The sequence below is a fragment of the Protopterus annectens genome, chromosome 17.part0 (genome assembly GCF_019279795.1).
Source record: "Protopterus annectens isolate FY-2018-M chromosome 17.part0, PAN1.0, whole genome shotgun sequence".
Lineage (NCBI taxonomy): Eukaryota > Metazoa > Chordata > Ceratodontiformes > Protopteridae > Protopterus > Protopterus annectens.
In genome coordinates, this window is record NC_056751.1 from 717,015,139 (window position 1) to 717,038,317 (window position 23,179).

Consider the following 23,179-nt stretch of genomic DNA (forward strand, 5'->3'; position numbering starts at 1 on the left):
GCAAGAACAGTATTTAAAAATTGTAATAAATATAAACGCTCAGGAGCAACCCAACACAGAACCAAGAGTTCAGCATATATCTATGCACTCAAGGTATAGTCTCTAACAGTGATAGTATTTGATATAAATTCCAACAGCAGGTAGATAAAATCCAGAGGCAAAGTAATAATAATATCCTTTTATTCCAGACACGTGTGAAGGTAAGCGCTTTCACCAAGAGGCTTTGTCAAACCTTGAACAAACAGAGTGTAAAATCACCTACTATAGCAGTGGTTTGGTCCGGGGGGGAAGCCCGACGGACCAAACAAAGCCAACCGTGGGTAAATTTAGCATTACCCACACCCAGAAGTGGTTATTGCTATTATACTACGACATTATTTAAGAAAAGAAACTGTTACTTTTCTTAAATAATGGCATAGTATAATGCCTGTTTACTGCCCTTCCGCAGATGTCTGGCATCTGCGGTAGTTCTGATGTACCGCGCAGTACATCAGAGTTGTGAGAAAGCAAGATCTCCATTGCGTTAAATGAGTTTAACATAGCGAGACAGTTTAAAATAAGCAACGGACATCTCCGTTGCTTATTTTAACTGTCTCGCTATGTTAAACTCATTTAACATGCAACGGAGATCTTGCTTTCTCCGCTATGTTAAATGGGTTTAACATAGCGAGACAGCTTTAAAATAAGCAATGGAGATCTCCGTTTATTTTGTCCGCCATGTTAAACTCATTTAACATAGTACTAATGGAAAAAGTCCGGCGACGGACCTTTTCCATTAGTATAACTCGATACAACGGGCACGCTGGCCAATCAGCGTGCACGTTTTGGGGGGGTCATGGTATAATACTATATATCTAACTGGTAATTAGCTAATTGATACCAATCACATCACCACTCCTCTTAAAGTCATAGGCTGAACACTGTCAAGTGCATTTAGAAATGTATCATAACAAATAAGCATATTAAAACATTACATCCATATGGATAAAATTCAAAGATGTATGAGTATGTAACACAGTTACCATGATTAAAATATATACATATTAACATGTAAAATAAATATATATCACAGAACATAATTTTAGACACTGGTATACTAACCCCATGATTTACCTAACTACCAACTTCCTATTTTTCAAGACAGGTTTCAGGGGAATTTTATCATTTAACCCTGGACTGGCATGTGCTTTAAACTGTATTATCCATTTAACTTCCATTCTTTCCGTGTGATTCCTAACATCTCCACCCCTGATACTAGAGTGATTCATTTGAATCACCAAGAAAAAAAATGTATGTTCTGTCCCTTCATCAAGAATATGTTTGGAAAGGCCATTTGTATTGGAACGAATGCGTATCTGGTATAGATGTTCTCTGATATGATTTTTAAGCCTCCTATCAGTTTTGCCTACATAAAACACAGGGCAACATGTGCATATTGCTAAATAAACTATGTGTTCTGAGTTACAGTTGGCAACTTTGTTAAACTGATAACACTGTGTGGTCAGTGGGTGTACAAACATATTATGTTTAAAAATGACAGCAGTAACAATTGTTACATGAAAATGTACCAGTTCTACTGGGATGTCTCGGAACCATCTGCTCATTGGAATAACAAAGCATTCTATGCAAATTCTTCTTATTTCTAAAAAGAAATTGGGGATTTTCTCCCACTATTTCTTTAATTAATGGTTCAGTCATCAGGATTTGCCAATGTCTACAAATAATGTCCCTGATGTCTCTAAATTCATAAGTATAAAACATAGAAAATGTCTGTATAGTTTTAGTTCCATTGCCTAGAACTACCGGACTGGAAGGTGCATTATACCATCTACTACCAAGATCAGAAAAATAAGGGCTGGCTCTCTCATTTCTGTATTCTTCCATACTCTGATAGATATTATCTGTATCCTGTGCGTTATATGATCCTCATTTCTGTATTCTTCCATACTCTGATAGATATTATCTATATCCTGTGCGTTATATGATCCTCATTTCTGTATTCTTCCATACTCTGATAGATATTATCTGTATCCTGTGCATTATATGATCCTCATTTCTGTATTCTTCCATACTCTGATAGATATTATCTGTATCCTGTGCATTATATGATCCTCATTTCTGTATTCTTCCATACTCTGATAGATATTATCTGTATCCTGTGCATTATATGATTCTCATTTCTGTATTCTTCCATACTCTGATAGATATTATCTGTATCCTGTGCATTATATGATCCTCATTTCTGTATTCTTCCATACTCTGATAGATATTATCTATATCCTGTGCGTTATATGATCCTCATTTCTGTATTCTTCCATACTCTGATAGATATTATCAGTATCCTGTGCGTTATATGATCCTCATTTCTGTATTCTTCCATACTCTGATAGATATTATCTATATCCTGTGCGTTATATGATCCTCATTTCTGTATTCTTCCATACACTGATAGATATTATCTGTATCCTGTGCGTTATATGATCCTCATTTCTGTATTCTTCCATACTCTGATAGATATTATCTGTATCCTGTGCGTTATATGATCCTCATTTCTGTATTCTTCCATACTCTGATAGATATCTGTATCCTGTGTGCTATATGATCTGTGTAGTAACCTTCCTTTCAAGTTCATAAGCTCTTCATTGTACCCTTCTTGTGTTGGATTTAACCTGGACGCTCTAAAGGCCTGTCCCTTAATAATATTATCAAAGACAAACCTAGGATGCATACTCTGTCTGTGTAACAGGGTATTCCTGTAGCAGGACTTCCTATAAAGGCCTGTATTGAGTTGCCCACTGCTGAACCTCCCTATATGGACATCTAAAAAATTGACGCTACTAGTTGATTCCTCCATTGTAAACTTGAGGTATTCTGTAAGTGTATTAATTTCTTCATAAAAGAGATACAATTCTCTCTTACTACCTGTCCATAAAAAGAAAAGGCCATCTACAAACCGTTTATAAAAAATAACTTACTTCTGATATCTAGGTAAAAGAAAAAGATGTTCTTTTTCCTACATAGCCATAACCAGGTTGGTGTAGCTATTGGCACAGGATCTGCCCATAGCTACACCATCCTTCTGCTTATATATGTAAGAAGAATTTGCATAGAATGCTTTGTTATTCCAATGAGCAGATGGTTCCGAGACATCCCAGTAGAACTGGTACATTTTCATGTAACAATTGTTACTTCTGTCCCTACATTTTTAAACATAATATGTGTGTACACCCACTGACCACACAGTGTTATCAGTTTAATGTAGTGGCCAACTGTAACTCAGAACACATAGTTTATTTAGCAATATGCACATGTTGCCCTGCGTTGTATGTAGGCAAAACTGATAGGAGGCTTAAAGATCGTATCAGAGTACATCTATACCAGATACGCATTCGTTCCAATACAAATGCCCTTTCCAAACATATTCTTGAAGTAGGGACAGAATATACATTTTGTTTCTTTGTGATTCAAATGAATCACTCTAGTATCAGGGGTGGAGATGTCAGGAATCACACGGAAAGAATGGAAGTTAAATGGATAATACAGTTTAAAGCACATGCCAGTCCAGGGTTAAATGATAAAATTCCCCTGAAATCGGTCTTGAAAAATAGGAAGTTGGTAGTTAGGTAAATCATGGGGTTAGTATACCAGTGTCTAAAATTATGTTCTGTGATATATATTTATTTTACATGTTAATATGTATATATTTTAATCATGGTAACTGTGTTACATACTCATTCATCTTTGAATTTTATCCATATGGATGTAATGTTGTAATATGATTATTTGTTATGATACATTTTAAATGCACTTGACAGTGTTCAGCCTATGACTTTAAGAGGAGTGGTGATGTGATTGGTATCAGTTAGCTAATTACCAGTTAGATATATAGTAGTAGGTGATTTTACACTCTGTTTGTTCAAGGTTTGACAAAGCCTCTTGGCGAAAGCGCTTACCTTCACGTGTGTCTGGAATAAAAGGATATTATTTTTACTTTGTCTCTGGATTTTATCTACCTGCTGTTGGAATTTATATCAAATACTATCACTGTTAGAGACTATACCTCGGGTGTATAGATATATGCTGAACTTTTGGTTCTGTGCTGGGTTGCTCCTGAGCGTTTATATTTATTACAGTTGCTTTGCACTTTCTTGGCTACGGACCATTTATCCCTTGGTGGGTGACGTGTTTATTTTCAGTTTACAGTATTTAAAAATTGTTGTTATTTTGGGCCTTTGTCCTCCCATTATTTGTGGCTTTGTCCAGACTTCTTGCTGTAAGAGGTTGAGAGGTATGTGCTAAAAGTGTGGTAAGGCAGAAAGTTGAATGCAAAGTGTTTTACATGCCTATTGCCTACAACTTCCATTAAGATTTTTTGTTAATGTTGTAAAGGGACTGTAATTGGTGTTTTCGTGTGGAATGTGTATTTTCAGAGTTAATGTTAAATTCCACAACATTTTCACAAGTATCATTTGAATGTTGATATCCCACAATTTCATTGGAGAGGGCAGAGTTATGATATTATACATGCAAATGTTATGTTGATTAGTCTCCAGATTCTTGGCCAGTTGTACCTACTTTTCAAGGGCCTTAGTCCAGATTTTTGATGTCTCTAGATTCAGAGTTATGCCCAAGCTTCCTAGTTTCTGTATTCAGTAAATGAAAGACAACCTGATGTTCATCATCCATACAGCTGCAGTCATTACAGACGGGTTATCCTGCCATCAGGTGGGTCCTCGGTCGGCCAAATTCCAAAGTCTAGGTCCGGCGTCGGTTGTCGTCGCTTCTTCCCTGACGTCAGTGTGGCAGGGGTACAAAAGAGGCAGCCGACGCCATTTTCTCCAGTCTTTCTTGCCACGCAGTGCCCGAAGCAGAAGCAGTTCGCAAGTGCCGGTCGGCCAGCTCCTGAGATTTACGAAAGTATTTCAGCCAAAGTCTTCTTGAAAGCTAAGTACCCCATTGCGGAAACTTTTCTTGCCTCAAACCGATGTCAGACAAAGTTAATAATTGCATTTCATGTGGGAAGCAAATACCGCATAAGGATTTCCACTCTTTCTGTATACCTTGCTTAGGCCCAGACCACGACGTCTCGGCCTGCCATTTTTGTGCTAGATTCAACAAACGCACTATTAAGCACCGGGCGGAGTTCGCCCTTCATTATTTTGGCAAAAAATTTAATTATATCATGTCGTCGGATACTCCGACATCAGTTTTGAGCAAAAGACGCAAAGATAAGGACCGACATCCGTGGTCTGCACCGACTACTGAGACCACGCTTAGGCCGACTACCAGTTCTCCGGTTCCCAGCGAGGCGCCTACGCAGCCCCTGAATTCCGATGACACTACATTACCGGTGACTACAGTACCCGAGGTAGCAGGCTCCTCGGTCCCCATTCCTCCTGCAGATACCGACGCCACTCTTGGCGGGGAAACTCAGAATTTAGACAGGCTTGCCATTTCTCAAGGCGACTTCAGGCCTTCCTCCTTCTCTATTAAATCTTTCACTAAATCTAAGGCAGCCAGGAAAACCAAAAAACAGGGTCCTCAGACCTCATCTCAAGGCCTCATGCCTAAAAAGCAGATGCTTAAAATGGCTGAGGATTTGATTACTCTTATCAGGGGTTCTCAACCCCCCTCTGACAAAAGACCCAGATTAGAAGAAGACTACCCTTACTCAGATCAAGCTTCTATTACCTCAGAACACTCTGAGGACCAGGATTACGCCTATTCCCCTTTCAAAGACTCTGATGCTGTGGAGTCTATTCCCTCGGTCCCCCCCCCCTGAGGACTACTCTTTTGGGGAAACCCTGCATACATTGAGGGAACACTTTCACTGGGAAGGCCAAGATTACTCTGATTCCAAGAAAAGGCTTAGGGAAGTTCTACTGCTCATCCAGCATAGGCCCCTGGCTATCCCTCCTGTTTTAGATATTTTGGATGATGTGTACACAGAAGCCAGCCTTAATCCAGATTCTTTACCTCCAGCTCCTGTTAAACCAGACGGGTATTACTGGGTCCCTGATTCTCACCAGTTCCTATATAAAAGCCATACTGCTGACCCAGAAACTATTTTATAGGGTCCCAAGGGAATTAAGGCCTCTACTGCTAAAAACCCATTACCTTCAGAGAGATTCCAGAGCTTTAGAAAGGTGGGGGAAAAAGGTGTACACCTCGGCCACTTTAACCATGAGGGCATTAAACTGTCAATTCCATATGTTAAAGTATCAACAGTTTTGGTATCTCAGTCAAAAAGCAAAATGACATAACCAGAACAACCAGGTTTGAAAGAGTTGCAGGATTTGTTGCATGGTGCAGAGCAAGTGGGTAAACATACCTTGCAGTGTGGTTTTGATGCCTTAGAGGCCTCATGTAGAGCTGCTGTTACGGGGTCTGTTATTCGTAGACATGCTTGGCTCAAAGAGCAAACCTTACCAGATCATGTCAAAGCTAAATTATTAGATGCACCTCTTCAAAAGGATGTATTGTTTGGTGTTAAAGCTGAGGAGGTACTAAAGAAAATGGAGGAAAAAGCGAAATCAATGCAAACAGTGAAAGATTTCCTGCAGGTACAACCTCCACGTTTCAGCAGAAACTGGCCTTCAAAAAATTGGTCCTTTCCAGCCATGGACAGACCTCAAAGGGGCAGATACAGACACCCAAGGGGTAGAGGGCAACCTCAAGGATCTTACAGAGCCAGACAGTGGCAAGCACCAACCCCAAGAGGTGGAGAAGTTAGATCACAGTCATTTAGAAAACATACACAATGACTTCCCCCTACACCTGCCAAGCAAAGCATTAATGGCAGCACCTTTGGGCGGAAAACTGGCATTATTCTCAAAAAATTGGCATATTGTTACAAAAGACAAATGGATTCTGGACATTATAGAAAGAGGCTACAGGTTCCACTTTCACACCCTTCCAAAAATGAGAGGCATGCCAAACCTGCCACAAAATCAAAGGGCAGAGGCACAAAAACAAATTTCCGCTCTCATGGACATGAAAGTGATTCAAGAGGTACCTGCAAAAGAACAAGGTCAAGGGTTTTATTCCAGACTATTCCTGGTACCAAGGAAAGACAAAGATTGGAGACCTATCTTAGACCTATCCATCCTAAATACATATCTACAGGTGCCAAAATTCAAGATGCTCACATTACAGCAGTTTCTTCCCATGCTGGGCAAGGAGTCTTGGCTGGTAACATTGGACCTCAAGGAGGCATACCTGCATGTCCCTATCAGACAAGATTGCAGAAAATACTCAGATTTCTTGCAGGTTCAACCCATTACCAATTCTCTGCATTGCCCTTTGGCTTATCTACTGCACCCAGAGTGTTTACGAAATGCCTGGCATCAGTAATCATCTTCTGCAGACTACAAGGAATACAAATCTACCCATATCTGGATGACTGCCTGATCCAAGCGGACAGCAAGGACATACTATTGCAGCACCTGGCGTTTGTAATAAAACTGTTAAACTTCCTGGGATACACATTCAACAAAATGAAATCAAGACTAATACCCTCTCAACAAATAATTTTCCTGGGTGCCAGCTTGAATACAACCACCCAGATGGCCTACCTCACGCCAGACAAACAAGGGCAACTGTCTCAATACTTCAGCAAAATGGCAACTTTCACCAGGCTAACTGTAAGGAAAGTCCTGCAGGCTCTGGGATTCATGGCATCTTGCATCCTACTAATCCCATGTGCAAAGCTGCATATGAGGAAGCTACAATGGTACCTAAAAAACTTATGGTCTCAACACAGCCACAGCTTGGAAACAATTATACCACTCATTCCATGCCTTCAAAAGGAATTTTTGTGGTGGGCTCAAGCATGCCAAAGAAACACAGGTCTCCCTTTCTGTGTACCTCAAGCAACTCAAATCATCACAACAGATGCCTCAGACTACACCTGGGGAGCACACATGGCAGATCAGTGCATTCAGGGAAAATGGTCCCAAAAAGAGAAGCACCTACACATCAACCAAAAGGAAATGCTAGCCGTGCAAAATGCTATTATGACCTTCAAAGACCTACTGCATCCAGGCCAGCTATTGATAAGGACAGACAACACCACAGTGATGTGGTACATAAACAAACAGGGGGGAACTCATTCATACCCCCTGTACAGGCAAGCCATGACCCTATGGAACACAGCACTGGAATTGCAAATTCAACTACTGGCACAATTCCTGCCAGGGAAGGAAAACACACTGGCAGACAACCTAAGCAGAAATATGACAGATCCACATGAATGGAAGTTGCATCCTCAAGTTTTCACAAAGATAACTCAGGCATGGGGACAGCCAGACATAGATCTATTTGCTACCCACAGAAATTAACAGTTGAAAAAATTTTGTTCAAGGACCTATCATCCACAGGCCTGGAAAGTGGATGCACTCTCTTTCAATTGGACAACATTGACAGTTTATGCCTTCTCGCCTCTTCCTTTACTGCCCAAAGTTCGATTAAAAGCCAGAGCAGAGAGGCCGCAAATGATTCTCATTGCTCCAGACTGGCCAAGACAACACTGGTATCCGCTCCTGAAGAGCCTGACACATTCCCCACCATGGATCCTACCTCTAGTCCCTCTTCTGTTGTCCCAGCACAACTACAAAACTCTTCACAGCCAGCTCAAAACCCTAAATCTAGCTGCATGGAGAATTCCTTGATTTCCCAACAGACTCTCCTCTCCAAGGAGGTGCAGGATGTCATCTTGGAGGCCAGAAGACCTTCTACTAGAAAAGCCTACTTCGCTAAATGGAAATGATTTTGTGCCTGGAATCAAGAAAAGGGCCAGAATCCTTGGGTAATAAATATACCTCAAATTTTACAGTACCTAGCTGAGATGTTAAATAGTGGACTTTCCTTCTCCTCCATCAAGATCCACGCTTCAGCCATTTCTGCACAATACAACACAGATCCTCCTTTATTCTCACATCCTCTCTTAAGGCAGTTCCTCAGGGGGGGAAAAATATAAAACCCCCAAGGAAACCACCAGTCCCTGCTTGGGACCTCAACTTCATATTGGAAAAGCTGACCCTTCCTCCCTTTGAACCAGCTTCTTCAACAGAACTACAGTACTTGTCATGGAAAACAGCCTTTCTTCTGGCTATCACCTCAGCATGCAGGGTTTCGGAGCTACAGGCCCTCATGGCTGTGCAACCATTCATCATTTTCCATCAGGACAGAGTTTCCTTATGAACCAATCCTACCTTTATGCCAAGGGTAGTATCCAGTGTAGCTTTGAATCAGACTATCCACTTACCTTTTATCCAAATCCACAAAACAAAGGGGAAAGACTACTACATTCCTTGGACATTCACAGACAACTTCATTATTATTTAGACAGGACAAAGCCATTCTGGAAATCCGAGCAACTCTTTGTGTCCTATGCTACAGGTGCTCAAGGAAAGGCTATTTCCAAACAGAAAATTTCAAAATGGATAGCCCACTGCATACACTTTTGTTACTCATTTCATCTGAGATTTAAAAAAGTTCAGTTACAGGCTTGCTGTTCTTGAACTGTTTGTAAGTTTCTTGGAGGCCATTTTTTGCTTGGGCTAAAGGGAAGTCTCTCTGTTGATCAGTGGCAGTGAAAAACATTGAGCAGCCTGCCTGCCCCTGTGGGAATGGTTACTGCCTTGAAACTGTAGTTTTATTGGCCATTTTGGGTCAATTCCAAACTCCTTCATCTTCCTATCTTAAAACCCTCTTTTGCGTGGTTTTGCGCGTTTTTGAGCATAGCACAACAGCGGGCAGCACACCCTAATTGGGTTTAAACTATTCCTGGCTCCACAAAGTCTGCTCTTCACTTTTTCCCTTAGAACTGCTCTATCTCTCAATTTAAACACCATATTCTCATTCTAAGGCCCTTCACTGGTCCAATTAAGTAATCCTACAAGTTATCACTATTAAACCATAAGCACTACTTACTCTTATACTCTCTACGATTACCCTGTCCTCTATTGGTCCATCTTAAATTCAGTTTCCCTATATTACTCTAGCATGTCCAAAGGTCAGTCAATGGTTTCCTCTCCAGTCCAGCTGGTGAATCTGGGAATTTTGAGGCAATGTTACAACTGCCTCATGTACACGGACAACCCTCTCCTCCTCCAAACAGGTTCAAATATATGTAAGAGATGCAACTATTTAGCCAAACTGGAGGCTGAGCTCTCTCATCTCAAAACTGGTGTAACCAGTCAGGAGGAGAAGGTAACCTCACACAACACAATTCCAGTATCACATAGTCCCACCACATCAGCGAACCAAACACATAAATACACAAAAACATACTCGGAGGCTCTAAATAAAAATCTACCTAAGCAACAGAGACCTCCAAAGCAGACATCCAAGCAAATGCTACCTCAAAACAAAACACATACAACACATAACTCACAAAGTCAGTGTGCCAAGCAGCCACAGCCCTTAAGGCTGAATAACACACCTGTTACTCTTGTAATAGGTGACTCTGTTGTCAGACACACTGACGTCCCGCTCACCAGGCTGAATAAAGAGAAGGTCACAGTGAGCTGCCTGTCAGGTGCTAGGATCCGCCACATAACGCAAGCACTCAGGTCACTCCAAAGCAAATACAAATATGACTCAGTCATTGTACATGCTGGTATGAATGACCTGAGACGTACCTCCCTGGACTACATGAAAAGAGACATAGAGGAGCTCTCTGATCATGTAGCACAGGCTGGTATGACCCTGACCTTGAGCAGCATCTTACCCTCACCTAGAATGATGCCACAGTACAAAGACAAAATGATCGATTTTAACAATTGGCTAAAATTTTGGTGTTATTCAAAGGGGATCCAGTCTCTGTCAGCCTGGGATGATATGCTCGACAAGCCACATTGTTTCGCCAGGGACGGCTTGCACCTGTCACCACTGGGCTTTTGGATATTGGCAAAGGCTCTTGCCACCCCCATAGTGCCTTTTTTAGGCAAGGCTCAAAAGTCAAACCCACCCCCATAGACAGCACAAGGAACAAAAAACTAAGGGTAATGCTGCTAAACGCCAGAAGTCTTAACCTCAAGATGCACGCACTCGAAGCTCTCCTCAGTATGGAGAACATTGATATCTGTGCAGTGACAGAAACCTGGTTCAAGGCTCCAGAGAGCACCCCAGCACTACCAGGCTATACCTCATATCATGCTTTTCGGCCCCAAAACCCAGACCGAACCACAAAAGGAGGGGGAGTTTCCATATTTATCAAGGATATCCACACTTCCAGGTTAGTGGCATTGCACGAAGTATCAGAAACCATCCATGTGCAACTAACAGTGGGCAAGACTGCTTTTCAGTTCATAGCATCCTACAGACCACCCTCTCAAAGTCAGGAATCCCACTCGGCTTTCCTGAAAACATTGGAGAACATGAAGATCTCTCCGAACACCATTATATTGGGTGACTTCAATTACCCAAACATTGACTGGGAGCACTACTCAAGCCCCAGCACCTTAGCCCAAAGGTTCCTGGAAATTATAAACTCAATGCTATGGAACAACTAGTCACCACTCCCACAAGAGGGGACAACATACTAGACCTGATCATTACCAACATGGGGACTCTATGCTCCACACCAGAAGTATATGCCTCATTGGTAAGATCAGACCATAAATTAATTTCACTGGATGTCCACATCCCGACCCCACCCCCAGCCCAGAAAACCACAGTGAAAAACTTCTCAAAAGTGAACTTCTCACTTCTCAAAACCAAAGTGGAATCCTTCAAGGCCCCAGGGTCAGTGGAAACTATGGCCCAAACTGCAGAATCCTATATAAACGCATTCTACGGACATCTCCAGGAATGCATGGATCATGCTATCCCAAACAAAACCAAGACCCAATCATCCAAAGGCAGGCGTCCAGTCTGGTGGACCCCTGCCATAAATAAACTGTACAACAGAAGGTGGAAGCTACTACATGATAGAGCAAAATCCCTAATAGGGATGGCATCTCTGATCAGTACTAGCAAAAAATTACGATCCCTCATAAAATCCTCCAAGGCCAGCTTCGAGAGAAAAATTGCACAGGACACCAAAGACAATCATAAGGCTTTTTTCAGTTATGTTAGAAACCTGGGATGCAACTCCCAGACTTGTTCTGAGTTGATTCTAAATGACAAAAAATACACTGAACCCACAGACATCACCAATATCCTGGCAGACAGGTTCAGTGCAAACTTCTCCAGCCCCTCCCCCCCAAAAGAGCAAGTATCTATCCCAGCAGAGGGCTGCCTCCCAAACATCTCTGATGCTCAGGTGAAGGCTGCCCTCTCCAAAGCAAAAAACACTGCTTCCATGGGACCAGATGGCATCCCAGGTTGCGTCCTACATGAACTCCAAGAGGAACTAATCCCTCAAATAAAACAGCTATACAATCTCAGCCTCACTACAGGATATGTCCCCACAGAATGGCGTACAGCAACAGTGGTCCCACTCCACAAAGGTGGAGCCTCTACGGACCCTGGAAACTATCGCCCCATAAGCCTGACTAGCTTAGTCTGCAAGGCTATGGAGAGGATCATCATGGAGCTCATAAACAAAGACATTGGGGACCTACAGACACTAGATCCTACCCAGTCGGCTTTGTCAAGGACAGATCCTGCCTTTTGAACCTGGTTGACTTTTTCGAAAAGTCACCAAAGCCATAGATGAAGGAAAGGTAGTCCACACAGCCTATCTGGACCTTGCAAAGGCATTTGACACAATACCCCACTCGGGCATCATAGATAAGCTATCCAGCTTAAATATAAACCCCTATGTCACAAGATGGGTCGCAAACTGGCTCAAAGACAGAACCCACAGAGTGAGAGTTGCTGGAGCCATGTCAGACTCGAAACCGGTCACAAGTGGTGTCCCAGAGGGTTCTGTCCTGGGACCACTCTTGTTCGGTACATACTTTTCCGAGGTACAGGCAAACGTGGGAGGACTATGGCTCACCAGGTTCGCAGACGACTGCAAACTGGGCGCCATAATCAACTCTCCAGCTGACACAAACATCCTTCAAAAAGGTCTCACAGAGACAGATAACTGGTGCCAGCACCATGGTTTAAAGCTAAATGCCAAAAAATGTATAGTCATACCCTTTGGCAAAAACAATGTGCCCACAAATTACCACATAGGCGGAAACCCATTAAGTACAGAGAAAGTTATTAGGGACCTGGGGACCCAAATTGATAGCAATCTCTCCTTTGAAAACCACATTGCCAAAGTGGTTAGAAAGACCTTCTACATAGCCCACCTCATAACAAGGGTTTTACATCTAGATCAAGAGAGGTAATCGTGCCCCTTTATTCATCCCTCATCAGGCCCATCATAGAATACAATGCCCCTTTTGGGATGTACCTTACCCGACACCTGCAGCAATTAGAAAGACCCCAAAAGTATCTCACCAAGAGGATCAAGGGTCTCAAACAGATGCCATATGCTGCTCGGTTAAAAAAACTCCAGCTCTACTCAGTTGCATACCGCCTACTTCGAGGCGATCTATGCCTGACATACAAAGCTATGTCAAATCCAGAATTAATGGAATGCTCCACCTCAGTAAATCTAAATCCCTTAGAGCCACACGCTCGAGGGACTTGAACCTCAGCACAGAAATAAATAGAACTTGCTGGAGGGACAGGTTCATAACCCAGAGGCTCCCTTCACTCTGGAATAGAATTCCAGTTCATGTGAGGCAGAGCACCTCACTGAATCTCTTCAAGAAGAATCTCGATAGGTGGATGGGGGATCATAGGTTTGTCCCAGGGATTACTCCCGTGTCACTATTAGACAGAGGCACAGTAAACTAAACCTTAAAAAGGGCACAGTATGGGGTGGCGTAAGCCATACAGAATTGGGCTAGGCTTATAATTGCCCCAGGGCAGATAGCCTAGTATGAACCTATGAACCTATGAACCTATGGAAAAACTGTGCCTGCATGCATCAGATCCCACTCCACCAGGGCCACAGCTACCTCTGCAGCTTTCCTCAGGGGGGTCCCTACCAAGGACATTTTGGAAGCAGCTACTTGGAGTTCAGTGCACACTTTCTCCAAGCACTATCACCTTCCACTATACTCTAAATCTAGAGCGGGTTTTGCCACAGCAGTCTTGCAGAGCATCCTCACTCCTCCTAGTTCCACTTAGTGCCTACCACCCTTACTTTGCTTTGGGATTCTTCCCATCTGTAATGACTGCAGCTGTATGCACGATGAACATAGTACAGTTTTGTACCTACCATAAATGTAGATGTTTGAGTGCTCATACAGCTGCAGTCCAGGTTACCCCCCCCCTCTGCCCCCTCTTAGGACAGGCCTTATGACAAACACCTTATCATACAACCTTTTTGGTGTATTCTCTTATGGTGTATTTGCTTGCAACTACTGTTTTTTGATTATTCTATATTGCATGTTTGCATAACATTATGTTTTGCCTTCCTTCTGGGGGCACCTGACATCTGGGGCAAGAAAAACTGAAGAAAATGGTGTCAGCTGCCTCTTTTGTACCCCTGCCACACTGACGTCAGGGAAGAAGCGACGACAACCAGCGCCGGACCTCGACTTTGGAATTTGGTCGACCGAGGACCCGCCTGATGGCAGGATAACTCATCTGTAATGACTGCAGCTGTATGAGCACTCGAACATCTACATTTATGGTAGGTACAAAACGGTACTTTCTCCTTTGTATCTCCTTATTAATTGCTTTGACCAAGCTGTAATCTGATTGTTCTGTAATTAAAGACCTGACCTGGGAGTGTCACTGTAATATAATGTATTTCTAAATCTCCCTTCTCCATTTCTGCTCAGTGACCATCTTCCTTCATAGTGTAGGTATGCGTCACATGTTATTATATTTCTGTTTGTTCTAGGACTGTGTAGAACAAAGAAAGATCTTGGTAGTGTGTTGTAATTATATCCATTTCAGTCTACTTGGATACGTTTTATCAATGTTGACGCTGTGCTGTTTAAAAAGTATATATGTAATTTCAGTTGCTCATATTTTGGCATATATATGTGTGTGTGTGTGTGTGTGTGTGTGTGTGTGTGTGTGTGTGTGTGTGTGTGTGTGTGTGTGTGTGTGTGTGTGTGTGTGTGTGTGTGTGTGTGTGTGTGTGTGTATACACACACACACACAGATAGATATAGATATACATATAGATATAGATATATATAGATCACACACACACACTTATATATATATATATATATATATATATATATATATATATATATATATATGTATATAAAACACTGTTTTGATGTACTGGTTAATCCAATGAATGTTAACCAAGTGATAGTTTTATATTGTGTTTATCAGTGTAGTTCTATGTTATGATAATTTGCTCTATATAGCTCCATATACTGTATTACTGTGGTCCTATATCAGTAAGCAACTTGCTAAACTTACTTTGACCATACATTCATAAACTTTCTTATCATCTCTCTAACCTTACAATACTGTATATTCTGTTTCTCTGACTCACCATGGTCCTTCCTCCATCTCTAAGAATAAGTATTAATTTTATTGCCTCCATATAATATTACAGATCTTTAGGATTTTCTCTTTTCTTTCCTTTTAGAACCTGTTGTCACTGTATGCATCTCTGACTCTGATACTGCAGGTGCCCTGCCACAAGACCCTACTCTGTGAAAGTTTTTACTGAGAATATTGTCACTGTGCAATGTAAGCAAGTTTAATATGAAGACTCTTGCTGTGTATTGACTTTAACTAATCAAATATGAACTTGCGCTGTGCTGGAAAGTAGCTGTGACATTCCCCCCCAAAGGAGAAGTTCTTCAACTCTAAGAACCACGTGGTATGTTGGCCACCATCTTTTCTCTTGACTAATAGATTACACTGTATATTCTTGTTACTTAGTCTCCCTAGCTTCCTGGTTTCTACATTCAATAAATAAAAGAAAACCTGTTCTGCATTTATTTTTCCTCCTTGTTAATTGCTCTGTATGGGCGATAAAATGATTGCTGTCTGTAATAATTGACTTGAGGGTGAAAAGCATGATGCACATGGCTTCACTTTAGTTCCTTACCCTACCCCCATTCCCTAACCACCCCTTCTTATGCTATCGTTATACTTCCTACATACACATTTCACCTGTGACACCCATTCCCTAGCCCTCCACAAACAACGTTACTACTATCATGCAAACACTCATGTTTATGGTTTATTTATTTATATTTGTTTACCAGGGTGGTGCACTGTTCAGTACTGACCAATTTCAGGCTCAACCTGGGTGAAATACAAAACATTTCATAAACAATACAGAAATATAAGCAATAGCAGCATAGGCCATACTAATTACATAGAAAAAACTGTGTATGTGCATTCCAGTGAACAAGTACAGTGTAATGTGCAGTATATACATTAGTTTCTAAAGTGGATCAATCTTCAGAGACTCTTGAAAGATGTGCAGAGATCGTAAAAGGAGAGCGGTTAGATGATATATCCAGTGTTGAACATTTGTCTTATATGAAGAATTGTTTTTTGAGTTGCATTCTGAATTTGGGATAATTGCTAATTTCCTTACAGTCGATGGGTCGAGCTTGCTAAACAGTAGACGCCTGAAAGAAGAAAACATTTGCAGTGCTGTGCAGTTTGGTTCTAGAGGTAATGACAGCTGGTATGGCTTGTGAGTGTCTCAGGTTGTATGACTATTTTTTTTTCGTGAAGTCTAGCTGCAAAGGGCAGTAAATGTGTGAAGTTGGTGTAGATTGCAGAAGTGGGATCCTAAAAGTAGGTTAGATCTTTGTTTTATGGGTAACCGTTTAGCTTTTTCTGGGGTGATACAGTGATGCTCACAGACAGGTGAGTCTGTAATGAATTGGAAGATGCTGTTAGAGACAATCTGGAGTGTGGCAATGTTTTTCTTGGCGGCAGAAGCAAAAATTGGAGCCCATATTCAAGTTAAGAAAGGAGAACTCCTTTGCCAAGGGCTGCTCTGGCTGGTTCGGATAAAAAAGGGGAGATGTTTTGGCCCAGAAGAGGAGAAAGTTTGTCTCTCAGTTTGTCAATATGGAAATGGAAGTTTAGTGACTGATCAAGTCACAGTCCCAGGTATATGAAAATGGAGGTTGTCTCTATAAAATAGCTGTGTAGGTCAAAGATAGTTAAAGAGTCTGGTGGTTGGTGAATTTTCTGTGGATTTCCAAAAAGCATAGTGTTGGTCATGGTGAGGTTGAGATGTTATTTTATCATTTATGAGTCATAGGTGGAGCTCATGTAAGTCTGACTGGACCTGATCAGTAACTGACCTGTCATCAGCATAGAGGATAAATGGGAGATAGAGGAGGTCACAGGGAAGTTTCTTAATGAACATGGAGAAGGAGAGGGAGCAAAAATGGATCTTTATTCTACAGCTTTTGCTAATAGGTGCAGATTCTGATTGGGATGATCCTATTTTAACTCCGAAGTGTCTGCCAGTGTGGAAGTTTTTAAACCAGGGAGTGGAGTTTGGACTAATACCAATTTCAATTAGTCTGTTTTGGAAAAGATAGTGGTCAATAAGGTCAAATGCCTTTGTCAGGTCTATAAACAGGGCACCTGCAAAGAGGCCACTACCAAAGTTTAGCAGGATGTCATCAGTTAGGGACCAAAATGTTGTCATAATATTTCATCCAGGTCATAATCCATGTTGTTTGGAGGACAGCAGGTGGTACCTCTGGGTGTAGATGGGGAGTTGGGTGTAGAGCAGGTGGTACTGCTGGGTATAGAAGGAGAGCTGGGTGTAGAACAAGTGGTACTGCTGGATATAGAATTAGAGTTGGGTGTAGAGAAGGTGGTACTGCTGGAGTTGGGTGTAGAGCAGGTGGTACTGCTGGATATAGAGAGAGAGTTGGGTGTAGAGCAGGTGGTACTGCTGGATATAGAATTAGAGGTGGGTGTAGAGCAGGTGGTACTGCTGGGTATAGAAGGAGAGCTGGGTGTAGAACAAGTGGTACTGCTGGATATAGAATTAGAGTTGGGTGTAGAGCAGGTGGTACTGCTGGAGTTGGGTGTAGAGCAGGTGGTACTGCTGGATATAGAGGGAGAGTTGGGTGTAGAGCAGGTGGTACTGCTGGATATAGAATTAGAGGTGGGTGTAAAGCAGGTGGTACTGCTGGGTATAGAGGAAGAGCTGGGTGTAGAACAGGTGGTACTGCTGGATATAGAATTAGAGTTGGGTGTAGAGCAGGTGGTACTGCTGGATGTAGAGGGAGAGTTGGGTGCAAAGCAGGTGGCACTGCTGGATACAGAGGGATAGTTGGGTGTAGAGCAGGTGGCACTGCTGGATACATAGAGAGCATTGGGTGTAGAACAGGTGGTGCTGCTGCATACAGGGGAAGAGTTTGGTGTAGTCCAGGTGGCACTACTGGATACAGAGGGAGAGTTGGGTGTAGAACAGGTGGTACTGCTGGATATAGAAGGAGAGTTGGGTGTAGAGCAGGTGGTACTGCTAGATATAGAGGAATAGTTAGGGATAGTGCAGATGGTACTGCTGGATATAGAGGGAGAGTTGGGTATAGAGCAGGTGACACTCTGGATACAGAGGGAGGGTTGGGTGTAGAGCAGGTGGCACTGCTGGATACAGAGGGAGAGCTGGGTATGCAGCAGGTAGCACTCTGGATACAGAGGGAGAGTTGGGTGTAGAGCAGGTAGCACTTTGGATATAGAGGGAGAGTTGGGTGTAGACTTTCCTTTCAAGAAGTTTGGCCAGAACTGGGAGGATGGATATACATAAGTGGTATATTTTGGATTGGTTTCTTTTGGGAGATGTTTAATTAGAACAGTTTCCAAGTCTGTGGCGTGATGTTTTATGTGAGACATAAATTATATATGTGGGTGAGAGGAAGACAAAGATGCTCTGTGCAGTGATATATGAACCAGAAGACTATGTTGTTAGATCCAGGAGGGGTGTCAGTGGAAATATGTTCAAGTAGAATAGAAATAGAGACATATTTGGGACAAATGTATTTGAACTAGAATAGTGAGATGAGTGATGGTGGTGTGGGCAATGCTTGATATGTGGGAGGTGTGGAGTTTATTGATATGAGATTGCTAAATTATTTAAGGAAATCTTCTAGAGAACATTTTGTTGTACCAAACCAAATGGTGTTTGTAGACAAGGTATTAACCTCTTTCCAAAAACAGATGGGGGATTGTAAGAAGGTAATTTGTTTCTTTGGAGATTTTTTTTCTGCCTTTTGATGGATTTCTTGGCCAGTTTACACAAGACTATAAGGGAGGCGTGGTTGTCAGTTTGGGAGGAGGGGTCTCTTTTCATTTTTGCCATACTTCATCATCCCTTAGACTTAGAATTAAAAGATGTTTAAGTTCAGTGGATAGTCATTCAGTTTTGGTTGGTTTATAAAGCCTGTGGATAAGGGGGAAGAATTTCTCTTGCAGCTGGAAAAGAAAGTTAGTTAGATCTTAACTTAAAATAAACAAATGTAAATATTAATATATATATATATATATATATATATATATATATATATATATATATATATATATATATATATTACTATTCTTTACATCCCTCCTGGAAACAATACAGCTGCACACACAATTAATTCCTTATTAGACTGGATCCTAGTAAAAGATCCTAGCAAATTCACCACTAAAGGTACAATATCAGACTTTCTCAGTGACAATCTCCCACCCTATAAAAACAGATATCTCACACATGCACTTTCATTTTCCCGGTTAGGGGTTGCCACAGCAGAACTCCGGTCTGCTAATGATTGGCAGTGGTTTTTTACAGTGCTAAGTTACCAGCCCGCCACCCAACCTTCAAAGAAGACACACTCATTCATGCACAACCACAGGGAGGACATGCAGACTCCACACAGAAGGCGCTCCAGCTGTGAATCGAACAGGAAACCTCTTGCTGTGAGATGGCAACGCTAACCGCTGCACCACAGTAACACAATCTGGATATCCAAAAAGAGTGGAATGCTAATGCAGGATAGAAAAAAAAGAGTGTGGGGAAGAATTGTAACAATATAAAATTCAACAATATCTTGAAAACTTCAGAATTCTCTGCAACCAAACTAAAAAGCAAATGCATGTAGACAAACTTGTACTATAACAACATTTAGAACATTAGTAAACATAGCCCTAAAAAGTTTTAGTCAGCCATTAAAGAAATCTTGCATCCTGGACAAAAATTAAGCCCTAACCATTTTCCCAATAACATACCACTCAAAACTTAAATAGAATTCGAGTCCTATTTCATAGATAGTATAGAATCCCTAACCAAGGATTCTCCAGCATCTAATCCTAACCCTCTCCAACAGCCACATATCACCACATCTACTTTCTATTTCAAACCTATGCCCACATTCTGTATTAAATCTATTAAACAAACTCAAATCATGCTCTTATTCATCTGATGACTTCCCCAAGCAAGTACTTTAAGATAGCAGGCAATAGTGTTTTCTGTCTTGTCCTAATCCTTAAAAACAGGTCAGTCTAGGAATCCCACACTCCCTCTCTCTGGAAAATATCACACATTATTCTTTTACACAAAGAAGGAAATTTAACATCACTAACTTTAGACTTATCGCAATCTTATCCCCATCTCCAAAATACTTGAGAAATGTATTAAAAACAATTGCTGAAGTGTCTCCTGCAGGAAGAAGTCCTATCCCCCTCACACAGCATGGTTTAAATCCATCACACACTGCAGTTGTAACCTGCATAGATACTGACCTACTGTCATTAAAACTAGAAATAATGGCAAACTAGCCTCTTCTTTATTTCTAGACTTGTGTAAAGTCTTTGATACAGTTTGTTACAGCAAACTTCTACTTCAAATGCCCTCTCTGAGCCCATCTTAGCCCACCCTTTTATGGTTCAAAAGCTACTTGTCCAATAGGTATCAGTCTGTAAAATGGCACTCTGTCTTCATACCTTGCAGTCACTACCAATGTAACACAAGGCTCTATCCGTGTCCCCATCTCTTTGACATTTTCAACACTGTAGATCAATATGTATGTATACCTTTAAGAAGTTTTTTAGGGGCCTGCAGAAGTGCTGACCATGAGCCTGACTTTTGTAGTAAGCTGTTGAGATGTAAGCATGCATGTCTGTGTAGTCTGTCTGTCAATCAGTTTGTTTACATTTTGTACTGCTCCTATCCATCCTGATGTGTTTCTATGTAATAAAGCATATAAACAAACTACCGCACCGTTTCATCTTCAATGGTAAAGCAAGATGAGTGACATAGTGTCAGAATGGGATCCAGATTCAAGACTGAGAGGCACTCTGTTATTGCTGGAGAAATATACAGGAGTGGCTCATACAGGGTTGCCAGATTTCCAGCAACGCAGGTAGGGACAAAAAAAAAAGAAGGTCTCTCACGTCAAAGTGAAGACCACAAAAAAAAAAAAAAAAAAAAAAAAAAAAAAGGTCTTCGGCGGAAACTGAAAAAAAAAGGTCCGCATTAAAGAACTAAAGAACTGAGCTCACTCTGCCTGTAATAAACATGGAGCTTCTCGTGTTTAATGCATTGCAGTTCCACATTAAACACGAGAAGCTCCGTGTTTAGCGATTTTTGATTGGCCCGTATACCGGCATATGGGCCAATCAAAAACACGGAGCTTCGTGTTTAATGCGAACACAAGAACTCCGTGTTTAGCAATTTTGATTGGCCCGTATGCCAGGTATACGGGTCAATCAAAAAAAACAAAGAGGAGGCCGGATTTAAACCAGCAGGGCGGGACTCGGGATCAGGCTACTGATCTCGGGACAGTCCTGCCCAAATAGGGACGTCTGGCAACCCTGGGCTCATCCCTACTGCATGTATAACTCGCAAAAACAGGTCAGAAACAAATTTCAGGTTTCAAAACTTAAATTTTTTATTCACAAAATATAAAACAAAACACTCAGAAAACTCTAAACAAATTTCTAGTTAAACAAAATATCTGAAACTGTGACATATTCATGAAAATATTCGAATAACTGCGGAAAATGTTTTAAATAATGCTCAAATCAAGTAAAATGTATAAAATAAGGAAAACAACTGCATTTTTTCTCTACGAGCTACTGTTTCCCATTAATTAAAGCTATTCAAGATATCTGAGGTGTATGAAGAGTTCACAAGTTTGTGTAGTATTACAGTACAGTCATTTCACAAAATACAGCCATTTCAATGCACATTTTGCAAAGTACAGTATTTCGAAGAGTTTATTGTGCATTTGAATGTTATTACAAGTACTGGATGTGTGTGCATATTCATATATAATTACAAGGGCCATATTTTCAGTGTGTTTGGGCATACTTTGTTGGCATGGCAGATGTATTCAGAAAACCAGGTCCACTTTTCTTTGATAATAATATTGCAGAGAATTGGAGAGTGTTTGCGCAAGAGTATGATACTTTCATACAAGCTGCATTTTATGATAAAGATGACCATACAAAGACATTTATTCTGCTTAATTTAGCTGGTTCAGAAGCCATAGAACGAGAGCGTTCATTTGTGTATACACCTGCTGTATTTCCAGGAGAGGGAGAGAAAAACACCATATAGTGGTACCGGCTGTGTCAAGGGAAGACCCCCAAATGTTTAAACCATAAATTTAGAGAAAAGTATAACCTCCAAAATGAATATTACAATGGAACAGCACTTACTTAACACAAGGGGTCAAAAGCCTGATGATACAGTTGCAGCATATATAACTGATTTGAGAAATAGAGTTAAAACATGCACATTTGGTGATTCAAGGGATGAGTTGATAAAAGACAAACTTGTGTGTGGTATTAAAGATGATGCTGTGAGAAAGATTTTGCTTCATGATAGTGACTTAACTTTGAATAAAGCTATTGAGATTAGGCAGCTATACAAGCTTACGAAAAAGCACAGAAATATGCTTACAAATGAGAAATGCATGCTTCCAATATCTTCTAAGACTAATGTTGATATTATGCAGCATATGGTTAAAAAAAAAACAGATCCAAAAACATGGCAGCAACTGTGAGCCTTGCAACACTCACTGGTAACCCCCCTACCTTACTAGCAAATTCCAGAGTGTGCACAGTCTCAGTGAAATACAAGGATGAGTCAGCAAATAAACATAGGTGTGAGGGCATATGCCCACCTAACCTTATAGTCAGTTGTTGCAATTGTGGTGGTAATCATGAATCCAAAAGAGAAAAATGCTTAGCTTTTGGTCAGCAATGCCACAGATGT